Below are 12207 nucleotides of genomic sequence, written 5' to 3'. Positions count from 1 at the left end.
TTTGGGGTTGTGATGACAGGTCATCTTACGTTATTCTTAGCATGTTTTTCAGCCATTTTCTGTAGGTTTTAGCAGCAAAAAGAATGAGTATTAGAACGATTGCCTATGATTTCAGGACTTTTGTAATGTTTTCTATATTTGAGTTTGTAATTCTAGTTTTCCCGAAACATAGAAATTTAAAGGGTCTTGAAGTAATTCACAAAGAAATCATGAAAATCGGCAAATCAAGAACATCTGAAGATTTGTGAAGACTTTGGGAAGACCAAGAATGATGATTCAAGAGGCCTTAGGAGAATCGGAGAAATTGGGCCCGAGAAGGAGTGTATGCCTATGTGCAAGTTTTCAATCAGATCCTAAAGAATCTCATTTAACAGCTGTTAAAAGAATCTTTAGATATTTGAAAGGAACAATTAATCTTGGACTTCTTTATGAGAAATCTTTAGATTATAAGTTGGTTGGATTCTATGATGCTGATTATGTTGGTGATCGGATTGAAAGAAAATCAACTAGTTGAAACTATCAATTTCTTGGTGAGAATCTGATATCCTAGGCTAGCAAAAGACAATCAAATATTGCATTATACACAGCAGAAGCATAATACATCTTAGCTGCTAGTTGTTGCACACAACTACTATGGATGAAACATCAGTTAGAGGACTATCAGATTAATGAAAACAGTATTCCCATTTATTGTGATAATACTGTTGTTATATGTTTGTCAAAGAATCCAATTCTACATTTAAGAGCCAAGCACATTGAAATTAAACACCATTTTATAAGAGACTATGTTCAAAAAGTTACTTTGGATATACAATTCATTGATCAATGGGCTTATATATTTACAAAACCTTTTACTGTAGAAAGGTTTGATTTTATAAAGAAAAATTTGAACATGCACTATGTCTCTGATTAATGCTTGCCTCTGAATGGAAATTCAGACTCTGAAGAAGTTCAAAAGCAAAGATATATCAGACTCTCTTCACTAAGACTCTGAAGAAATGCAGCTACTGAAGTCATCAGACTTTGAAATCCAGAATTTGGATTCGTTTCCTCTGATAGCTTTATAAGTGGAAACGGTGGAACTTAATTTTTGTACACCTAACCCACTAATAAAACTGTTACTCTGATAGTTTGTCTAACATAGTTTATAACTGTTGGGTATTCACTACTGGGCAATGATGAAATTGCTTTGAAAGTTGTGTCTCGCTCCCCCAATGTAATTAATGTTGTTTTAACTTTATTCTTTTTTTTGAATTGCAAACTTTTTTGACAAAAACACTTAGACACAAACACACTCCTCACTTTACACATCCTACACTTTATGATTTCGCAACCTCTCTCTCTCTCTCTCTCTCTCTCTCTCTCTCAAAAACTCTTCATTTTCAAAATAATCTAGAACCCTAAACCTTCATCATCGCTGAATCTAGTTCAAATCCTAATGCTACTATGTAAGTTGACTCTGGTGAAACCCTTCTAATCAAGCCCAAAATAATGGTTATGGATAAGGAGGAACTAAAGCTTTTGATTGAGAGTGCAGTTGATTTCAAAGCACTCAAGAGAAATGGATGTGATCTTATGCCATTTATTGGAACTCAAGGATTAATACTCTACTTTCAGATGCTTCATGGTCCAACTTATACAAAGTTAGTGAAAGATTTATGGGTTAGGGAAGAAGTTTACGATGAGGAATCTGCGAAACTTGAAGAAATTCAGAATATTGTTGAGAATCCAAGGCTAAAAGGAAATACTAGAGCGCAAATGGGTCTTGAAGAATTCAAAGAGGTTGAAGTTAGGTTTGCAGTGATGGGCATCAAAGTCACCATCACTATAGATACAATTGCCAAAGCTGCAAGATGTGCAAATCTTGGGATGTTTCAGGTGAACATAAAGAAGAATAATGAATGGTAAGATGTTATTGTAAGGACCTTGTATGAATGAAGACCGTCTGATAAGACTTGTGACTTGAAGGAAGAACACAGGGTGCTTTATAAGTTAATCCTGGAGTGCTTTATGCCAAGAGATGGTGGAACAGACTAGAGGTCAAGAGATCATAATATGTTCTTACATTTCTTGATCAAAAACTTCAGAATCAACCTTCCTATATACATCTTCCACTACTTGTGTTCATCTATCAAGCAAGAAATCACAAAGAAAAGAAAGCAAGTGCCTTATGCAAGGTTGTTATCAGAAATCTTCCATCAGGGAGGATTACTTCAGAAGCTGGGGGATCATGGTCTAGCTTCTGATAAAGAGCTTGGAACCTCTATTGGTAGAGTCCTCGATGGTTCATTGATGGGAAGCATGTGGATTATTGAAAAAGGTCAAGTAACAACATCAGAGTCTGACCGCAAAGCATCTCAAGTCATGTCAGACTTGATGACAAACTTTCCCCCTATATCTCATGAATACCCTCCAAAGGTGTTGGCTCAATGTATATCCTAACACTTCTTGGAAATAGGAAAAGTGATTGCTTGGGTACAGATATCAGAAAAGGCTGATGAGCCTCTAAGAGCAATCAGAAGAAAGAGGAAGGCTGAGTCTGATGATGCTAAGGATGAGTCACATAGAAGGCTAAAGCTGCTAAACCTGATGCTTTTAGTATTCAGAAGGAAGGAGCAGAGTTAGAGCCTTCTCTGATTCTGACCAAGAGAACAAGAGGTGGAGGTTCTCATAGAGCTTCACCTGCTAAGGAGAATATGCACAAAATAAGGAGACCAGTGAGGAAGCTAAAGCTGTATGCTGAAGCTTTAGAAGATGTATCTCAAAAAGGAGGAAGCTCAATTGCTCAAGTTGTGGAAGAAAGGTATGTTGAAGCTGCTAAGCAAGTGCTGGATTTATCAAGGGAGTTGAAGAAATCAATGTTTTATCTTGGTTTTCGGGTGTCAAACATTGATTACGTTTGAACCTTTTTAACCGGTGATATCTTATTTTTTCTTGGGAAGGGAAAAAGTAAGCAAAACCCTTGAGAATCGAGGTCCGGGAGTTGTTTTCGCTACGGGAAGGTGTTAGGCACCCATAACGACTATAGTATCCTATAGGAACCGTCTTTAATTTCTACGCGCGCGCTTTATTTTTAAATGCTATTTTGAAAGTGTTTATTAAACCTAAGAGTTTCTAAGTGAAGAATTGGAGGGAGAAGAATGTTTTTGAATTTTTATTTTAGTTGAATTGAAGGAATTTTGATTCCTTGCCTACGTACCCGTTTAAGGGATCAAATCCACCGTAGTTCTCTTCCAAAAATGTTTTTGTTTTTGTTGGTTGATTTTAAGTTTGAAAATGGGATTTTGAAGAATGAGAGAAAGAGGCCACAAGGGCATGAGATTATGAAATTGTGAGGTTGAATTAGTTATTTGCAAAATGTGGTCTAAACATGATTATTTTCATTGAAATTTGATTAAGAAAATGAAAAAGGAAAATACAATGGGATTTTGATCCCAAGGTTTATTTCAAAAATGATTTGAGTGAAGTTTGTTCATATTTTTTGGAAAATGATTTTTTCTAAGTATAAATCCTAGGCATTCATCTAAACATACAATCCTAAACATACATCTAAAACATGCATATTCTAGCTATAGTGGTGTGTGTGCATGTGTCGGTGCTTGTGTCGGTGTACATCATTAGAGTCCATTGTCCTTTACATCATACCCTAGATACATTCTATGGCCTCTTTGCCAAGAGATTAAAAGTGCATAAAGGAAAATATTACAAAACTCCTAAGTGTTTACATTCTAACTTTGGTACAAATTAAATTGTAGGAAAAATAGAGATGAATATGGGATGAAATGGAGATGCTTATGAAATGATGAAACATGAAATGAAAGGAGTTAGTAGCATAAGAAATAAAGCAAGTCAAAACTATCATCACAAAAGTAATGAAAATTAACATAAAAAAACAAGCAAAAACAACGTGAAATAGGCCTAAAATCTCATCACCAATGCAAGACTTGAGTATGACCTATAATCCTCACAATTCAACATACTTTCAAGGCATAAAAATCCAGGTTTTAAAATGAGGATCCAAGTGTCATTGTAAACTTTGCATTTTTTATGTGAATTTAGACTTATTTGCACCATTTATTCACAAAACAAAACTTGCCAAGCAAGCAACCAATCATCACATGCACATGTCCAGTAAAAACACATTCAAACAGTAGTAAAAACCCTCATAAAATCATCCATCATGAACCACAAACAATTATCAAGGGTTGGAGTTGGAATCAAGCAAATTTTCATTCATTTTTAGCACAAAATATCACAAAATAGTAGGAAAATTAACACCTTATTTTTTAACCTAATATAATATGTAAAACTTATCACAACACGCTACAAAACTATCAAGAAACCTATATGGATTTTTAGGAAATTCTTTAAAGGGGTTTTGGACTAACAAGTGCAAGAAAAACTACTAATTCTAACAAAAATAAGGAAAAAAAAGCTATACACATTTTTTATCAAATTTTATCATGTAAAAATGTCATAAAAACATCAAGAATATCATCAAGAACCAATGGAAATTTATTTGGAATTCTTATGGAGAGTTTTGGACACGTAAAGGTTCAAATAGCGAGAGGCAGTACAGAAATAGCAAGAAATCATAAAGGAGAAGAATCTGCACAAAAATCCAGTCCAGGCCCAAGGCTGTAGATGGATCTTGGACTATCCAAATGCCTCAGAGGCGTTGGATTGATCCAAGTCTATCAAAACCCTAGATCTGAAGGCTGCAATTGCAAGGCGCATAGTAACACAGATCAGGCACACAACAGGAACGAATCTAGGCCATACACGTCATCATCTAGTGAATCAAACGGTCAAGATCAAAGGAAAGGTCGAACCAAGGGTGAACCAGATTGGTTTATGTGAACCGGTCCGGTTCACCTCTTATATATACTAGAGGCCGGTTCAAACATCACAAATCATCTCTCTTTCTCTCACTAAACCTCTCTTAGAGAGAGAAGCTCTGCAATTCTTCTCTTCTTCTCCGACGAGAAAGATTTCTCCGGTACGGTTGCCGGCGGCGGTTTCCGTCACCGGAGAGTCAAAACTTAACCGATCTTGCATTTTTTTACATCGTTCTCTTCGTCTCTCTCGCCTCTCTTAGAATATGTAACTCTTTTTCTTAAGAACTCTCAAATAAAACCTAGATCTACATTTTTTGAATCGGTGAAAACTTTTTCAAAAGAAAGAGAGAGAGGAGAACGATGATACCTCAGTTTTAATCGGAGATTTGGAACAAGAATCACGTCGGAGAACTTGAAATCTTCTTTGAATCGGTGAGTTTCTGGATCTTCGTGTTTTCACCGAAAATAAATCGGTGAAAAGCTTCGTATTCTTCTTCTCTCGCTTCGTCTCTGTGAATTTTGCTCGAACTGGTACTGATTCACTTCGATCCCTCGTCTTCTCACTATTCGTCTCTGTGATCGTTCAAAATTGCTACTTCGATAGTGAATTTGAGCTCGAATTGCAGGGAAGAAGGTTCGATGATGAGATTTTCTCAGAAAATCACTGAGAACTGATGCAAATCGAACAAACTCTCTCTTCGAAATTGGAACTATCTTGACTAAGTTTCTGTGAAATTTGTGTTGAATTCATGTGATTGATGATGAATTTCGTGAGAATCAGTGGAGAATTGAGGTGGTTTTGTGGAATTTGGATGAAGATTGATACGGTTAGGGTTTAAAGTTCATATGTTCTTGATGAGTTTTCTGGAAATTTTTGTGTGTTTGATCCTTGTGATTTTGGAGAGAGACTGTGATTGTGTTTATGAGTTGGCGTGTATTGAATGGGTGTGGCCACTGTGGATTGATGAGATGGCTCCTTTTATAGACTGACAGTTGGAATATCTGGACCAATTAGGCACTGCCATGTGGACACAGGCTTGTAACAAACTTTGACCGCCTTGTAACTGCTTTGACTTTGGGATTTTTCTGCAAAATATGACAAACAAAGGGCCAATCTGCAAAAATAATAAAAAAGGCTAAAAGGGACTTGAATGTCATTTTGGACACTTTCGACTTAGAAAAAAGAAAAACTAAAAATAAAATTGGAATAAAAAAAGGTAATTTGACTAAACGTAAAGTGGAACGTCTAAAATTTGACAAAACGGACTAAAACGAACCAATGGCCTAAATGAGGTACTTTAAAGTAACCTCTCTCTGCCAAAATTTCGTGTGAAATGACCAAAATGCCCCTGGGGCTAAAATGACTGAAAATGACTCAGATACAAATTTTAAAATGGATTTTTACAAGAAATTGAAGCAAAGACTCATACAAGCAACATTACAAGACTCAGAGACAATTTTTTAGGATTTAAATAGGGCTTTGACACTTGAAAAGACTAAAATGCCCCTAGGGGCAAAATTGACTCAAAATGACTTCAAACGCATCTTTTGGAAAGGGTTTTGACATTGAATGACACAGAGGCTTATTCACACTCTTGGAAAGGACTCAAACAAAATTTTAAAAGACTGGAAGAAATTTTGACATGGGAAATGACTAAAATACCCTTGCATGTGAATTTTGTAAATGACATTGAAATAAAATGCAGAGAAAGATGCAATTGATCAGAGACATATCAAAATGACTTGAAAAACAAAAGAAGAATTGAGTTGGTATTTTTAGGTCCAAAATTAGGGTATAACAGCTGCCCCTATTTAAGTTTCTTTGTCCGGAGAGTCAAGAGACGAAGTCTTAGAGTTGACGAGACGAAGATACTTAAATATTAACATTTGCACTGCTTTTGGACATAAAAATACGTTTTCAGATTTTCAAAAGCATGAATGCCATGCAACATTTTGATTATGAATGCCAGACAAACAACTGGAGTCTATGGAACCTGTCATGTCACTGGGGATTCAGATAGACACTGACAGGGTAGACAAACCAGGGAGTAGAAAATAGGGTACAAGTTGTTCTTTGGGTCGAACTAGCCACTTGACCGAGGGACACAAAACAAGGGATAGGTACAAGTTGTTCTTGGGATCGAACTTGGTACTTGACCGGAAACATAGACATATAGGCAGATACGAGCTGTTCTTCGGATCGAACTTGACACTTGATTGAAAACACAAACAGATAGGCAGACACAAACTGTTCTTTTTGGATCGAACTGGCCGTTTGGCTGGAGACATAGACAAAAGGGTTGATACAAGCTGTTCCTTTGGATCGAACTTGCTTGTTGGATTATCACCACGTCATGTGGGAAGGTGCAAACTGTTCTTTTAGATCGAACTTGCCGTTTGACCGATATCAAAGCATAAGCTGGGTACAAACTGTTCTTTTTAGATCGAACTTGCCGTTTGTCCGGAAGTATAAGTATATAAGCAGGTACAAGTGGTTCTTTTTGGATTGAACCTGGCACTTGACCAGTAACAAGGTTCATTGGAAGTCTGGTTTAACAAGATACCAATTGAGGGTAAATTGTCATTGACTTGATTTGAAGGTAGACATGACCATTTTTGTTGGCCCAAAAGCAAATTGAGAGTAAATTGACATTGATTTGAGTTGAAAATTGACATTGAAAGTTGAGATTGAACAGAGATATAGACATTGGATTGGAGAGTTGCAATTGACATTGAGATTGGATTGGAATTGAATTGAAAGTTGAAATTGACATTGACATTGACATTGGATATTGACATTGACATTGACATTGAGATTGGATTGGAATTGAATTGGAAACTGAAATTGACATTGACATTGGATATTGACATTGACATTGACATTGAGATTGGATATTGACATTGACATTGAACTTGCTTCGAATTTGACATTGAATTGAAATTGAAATTGAGATTGCTTCGAATTTGACGGTTGAAATTGAAATTGAGATTGGAAATTGCTTCGAATTTGACAGTTGACATGTTTTGAAATTGAGATTGGAAAGCTGAGATTGCATCGAATTTGACAATTGAAGTTGGATTTGGCAGCTGGAATTGAAATTGACAGTTGGAATTGAGTTTGACAGTTGAAACTTGGATTGAATTTGACAGGATATGCAACATGTATGTATGGTATAATAAGATTATTGGATGTATGAGCACATAAAATGCATGATTGGTTGGCAGTTTGACAGAGAAGTTTCACAAAGGCAGACGAAACATTGGAAGATTGGGCACGTAGTGGCTCGTGCTACAACATATTCACAGGGGAAAACCTCTTTGGTGAGACCGTCGTTGAGAGACGTATCAAAACCATGGCTGAGGGCAATAAAACTTGTAGAGGAGGGACCCTTGGAAGGTTCTTGGATACAGGTCGCCGTTGCTAGGCGTGTCAGTGCTGGGTAAACATTGGATGTTCGCATCTGTGGTCAATGCTTTTCAATATTTCATTCTTTCATTTTTCAAGCCCCATTTTTGCCTGAACCGCCCTTTCGGGTTTTCGGTTCACCGGGGAGTAAAGATTCTTTTCATTGCCCCATTTTTTGCCTGAATTGCCTTCATAGGTTGTCAATCAGCGGGGTGCTCATTTTTGCCTAAGCCGCCCGTTCGGGTTTTCAATTTAGCGAGCTTTTCATTTTCATTTTCATTTTTTCTTTTCAATTTCATTCTGTTTTTTCATTCTTGCCATTGACCACAGATCATCCTGGGGAGTAACCTGCTTGTAACATGTATTGAAATAGACATTGACACTCATTCATTCATGCATGTTTCATTGAAATGTACCCTGTTGCTCAGGTTTGCTTTCAAAATAGATAGAAAAGGATTTTTCAATTTTCAAAAATGTTTGTTTCAGACATTGACATTATCAAATAGAAAGAAAATATTTTGTATATATAGCATTGAAAATAGAAAGAAAAATAGAGTTTCAATCAATAGCACAGGCTCAAATTGATGTAGAAGAGTGAGGGTCAGCCAAAGGCATGACTTCACGGATTTACAAAGCTTGAAAAATGGTAATTTTATTGGTTGGTGATACATTGAACACGATGACCGCTACATTTCATAGAAATTTTGAATTCACAAGTACAGAAGCTTCTGATGAAGATGATCATTGACAGTTGTAGATGCCCCAGGGAGTGATGGTGATTTGCCGGATATAGTTACTTGTCTTTTATTGTCAACCTCTTTTTTGCATGAACCGCCCTTTCGGGTTTTTGGCTCATCGAGGCGCTCATTTTTGCCTGAGTTGCATACAATCTCAGCGAGCTTTTTCATATTCATTTTTTTGTCCCTAACTTTTGCCTGGATCGCCCTTTCGGGTTTTCGATCCACCGGGAAGCGCATTTTTGCCTAGGCCGCCCTTTCGGGTTTTCGACCTACCACGCTGCTCTTTTCTTTTTAGACAAAGTATTTCTTGACTATATCGGCATTAACAGGATTTGGGAGTTCAACACCATCCATGTGTGTAAGAATCAAAGCACCACCAGAGAAAGCCTTCTTGACAACATAAGGACCTTCACAATTAGGTGTCCACTTGCCCCTTGGGTCGGGTTGCTGGCTTATCCTTCTTTTCAATACAAGTTCGCCTTCCTTGAATTCCCGAGGTCGGACTTTCTTGTCAAAAGCATTCTTCATTCGCACTTGATACAACTGTCCATGAGTCATAGCATCCATACGTTTCTCTTCAATCAGATTCAATTGATCATACCGACTTTGACACCATTCAGCCTCAGTTAATTTTGCTTCCATGATTACTCGAAGAGATGGAATCTCTACTTCCAGAGGGAGAACTGCTTCTATACCATATACCAAAGAGAAAGGGGTTGCCCCGGTTGAACTGCGCACTGTAGTACGGTAACCATGCAAGGCAAACGGTAGCATTTCATGCCATTCTTTGTAAGTAGTGACCATCTTCTGAACAATCTTCTTGATGTTCTTGTTAGCGGCCTCAACTGCACCATTCATCTGAGGTCTATAAGGAGAAGAGTTGTGATGTTCGATTTTGAATTCTTCACATAAAGCTTGCATCATACTATTGTTCAGATTGGAACCATTGTCAGTGATGATCTTGTTGGGAACACCATATCGACAGATGATGTTATTCTTGATAAACTTGACAACCACTTGCTTGGTCACATTTGCATAGGAAGCAGCTTCAACCCATTTGGTGAAGTAGTCAATTGCCACGAGGATGAAACGATGTCCGTTGGAAGCTTTTGGCTCAATTCTTCCGATCATGTCAATGCCCCACATAGAGAAAGGCCATGGGGAATATATAACATTGAGGGCATGTGGAGGTACATGAATCTTGTCAGCATAGATTTGACATTTGTGGCATCTCTTGGCATGTTTGTGGCAGTCACGTTCCATAGTTATCCAGTAATAGCCGGCTCTTAACAGTTTCCTCGACATAGTGTGGCCCGAAGCATGGGTCCCGAAAGTACCATCATGTACATCATGCATCAACTTCTCAGCTTCTTGTTTGTCAACACATCTCAGCAAGACCATGTCATAGTTCCTCTTGTATAGGATTTCTCCGTCCAGAAGGAATCTACTAGCCCATCGTCTCAAAGTCTTTTTATTCCTGTTGGAAGCACCAGGTGGATATTCACGATTCTGCAAGAATTGTTTGATGTTGTAATACCAAGGCTTTTTATCATTCGCATCTTCATCAGCCTGATCTGGCACATTTTCAACAGTAAACACATGAGCGGGTCTATCGAGACGCTGCACTTTGATTACGGGCACATCATTCCAGTGATTGACACGAAACATGGAAGACAAAGTAGCGAGAGCATCAGCCATCTGATTTTCATCCCGAGGGATATGGTGCAGTTCAACCTTTGTAAAGTATGTCAACAGACGTCTCGCATAGTCACGGTATGGGATCAGCTTCTCATGATGGGTCTCCCATTCACCCTTTATCTGATTAATAACAAGTGCAGAATCTCCATAGATGTCAAGGTGCTTAATCCTCAGGTCAAGGGCTTCTTCAATGCCCAAGATGCATGCTTCATATTCAGCTATGTTGTTTGTGCATTCAAAAGTTATTCGAGCGGTGAAAGGAATGTGGTGCCCCTGAGGAGTTACAATGATGGCTCCAATTCCTTTACCATAAGCATTAACAGCACCATCAAACACCAATCCCCACTTGCTATTGGGGTCCGGCCCTTCATTGATCAGTGGTTCTTCACAGTCTTTTGCTTTCAGATACATGATCTCTTCGTCAGGGAAATCAAACTTAATTGGCTGGTAATCATCAAGAGGTTGACAAGCGAGATGCTCAGCAAGGACACTTCCTTTGATTGCTTTCTGAGCTTTGTACACAATATCATATTCAGACAACAACATTTGCCAACGTGCAATCTTTCCAGTAACAGCAGGCTTTTCAAAGATGTACTTGATTGGATCCATTCGGGATATTAACCAAGTTGTGTGATTCACCATATAATGACGCAGGCGTTTGGCAGCCCAAGCTAAAGCACAACAAGTCTTTTCAAGCATTGTATATCGAGTCTCACAGTCGGTGAACTTCTTGCTCAGATAGTAGATAGCATGTTCTTTCTTACCAGTCTCGTCTTGTTGACCGAGAACACAACCCACTGAATCATCTAACACTGCTAGATACATAATCAAAGGCCTTCCTTCCACTGGTGGGACAAGGATAGGTGGCTCCAACAGGTATTCTTTAATGCTATCAAAAGCTTCCTGACATTCATCATTCCATACAACAGGCTGATTCTTTCTGAGCAATTTGAAAATTGGTCCACAAGTAGTGGTCATGTGAGATATGAATCTTGAAATGTAATTCAGACGTCCGAGAAAACCTCTGACTTGCTTCTCAGTTTGAGGGGCCGGCATTTCTCTGATGGCTCGGATTTTGTCAGGATCAACTTCAATGCCTCTTTGACTGACAATGAAGCCTAGCAACTTCCCAGACCTTACACCGAATGTGCACTTGTTGGGATTCAACCGCAGCTTGTACTTTCTTAATCTTTCAAACATCTTCTTCAAATACACAACATGCTGCTCTTCATCACTTGATTTCACAATCATATCATCAACATATACTTCAATCTATTTGTGAATCATATCATGAAACAGAGTGGTCATACCCCTTTGATAGGTAGCACCAGCGTTTATTAAGCCGAACGGCATCACTTTATAACAGAACGTTCCCCATGGAGTGATGAAGGACGTCTTTTCTCTGTCTTCAGGAGACATTCGTATCTGATTATAACCAGAGAAACCATCCATAAAGGAGAACACTTTGGATTGAGCGGTACTGTCAACAAGCACATCAATATGGGGCAATGGGAAGTTATCTTTC

Source organism: Medicago sativa, chromosome 7 (assembly GCF_051527215.1).
Source record: "Medicago sativa cultivar Bolivia chromosome 7, Bolivia_mono, whole genome shotgun sequence".
In the NCBI taxonomy this organism is placed as follows: domain Eukaryota; kingdom Viridiplantae; phylum Streptophyta; class Magnoliopsida; order Fabales; family Fabaceae; genus Medicago; species Medicago sativa.
This window is presented reverse-complemented; position numbering follows the sequence as displayed.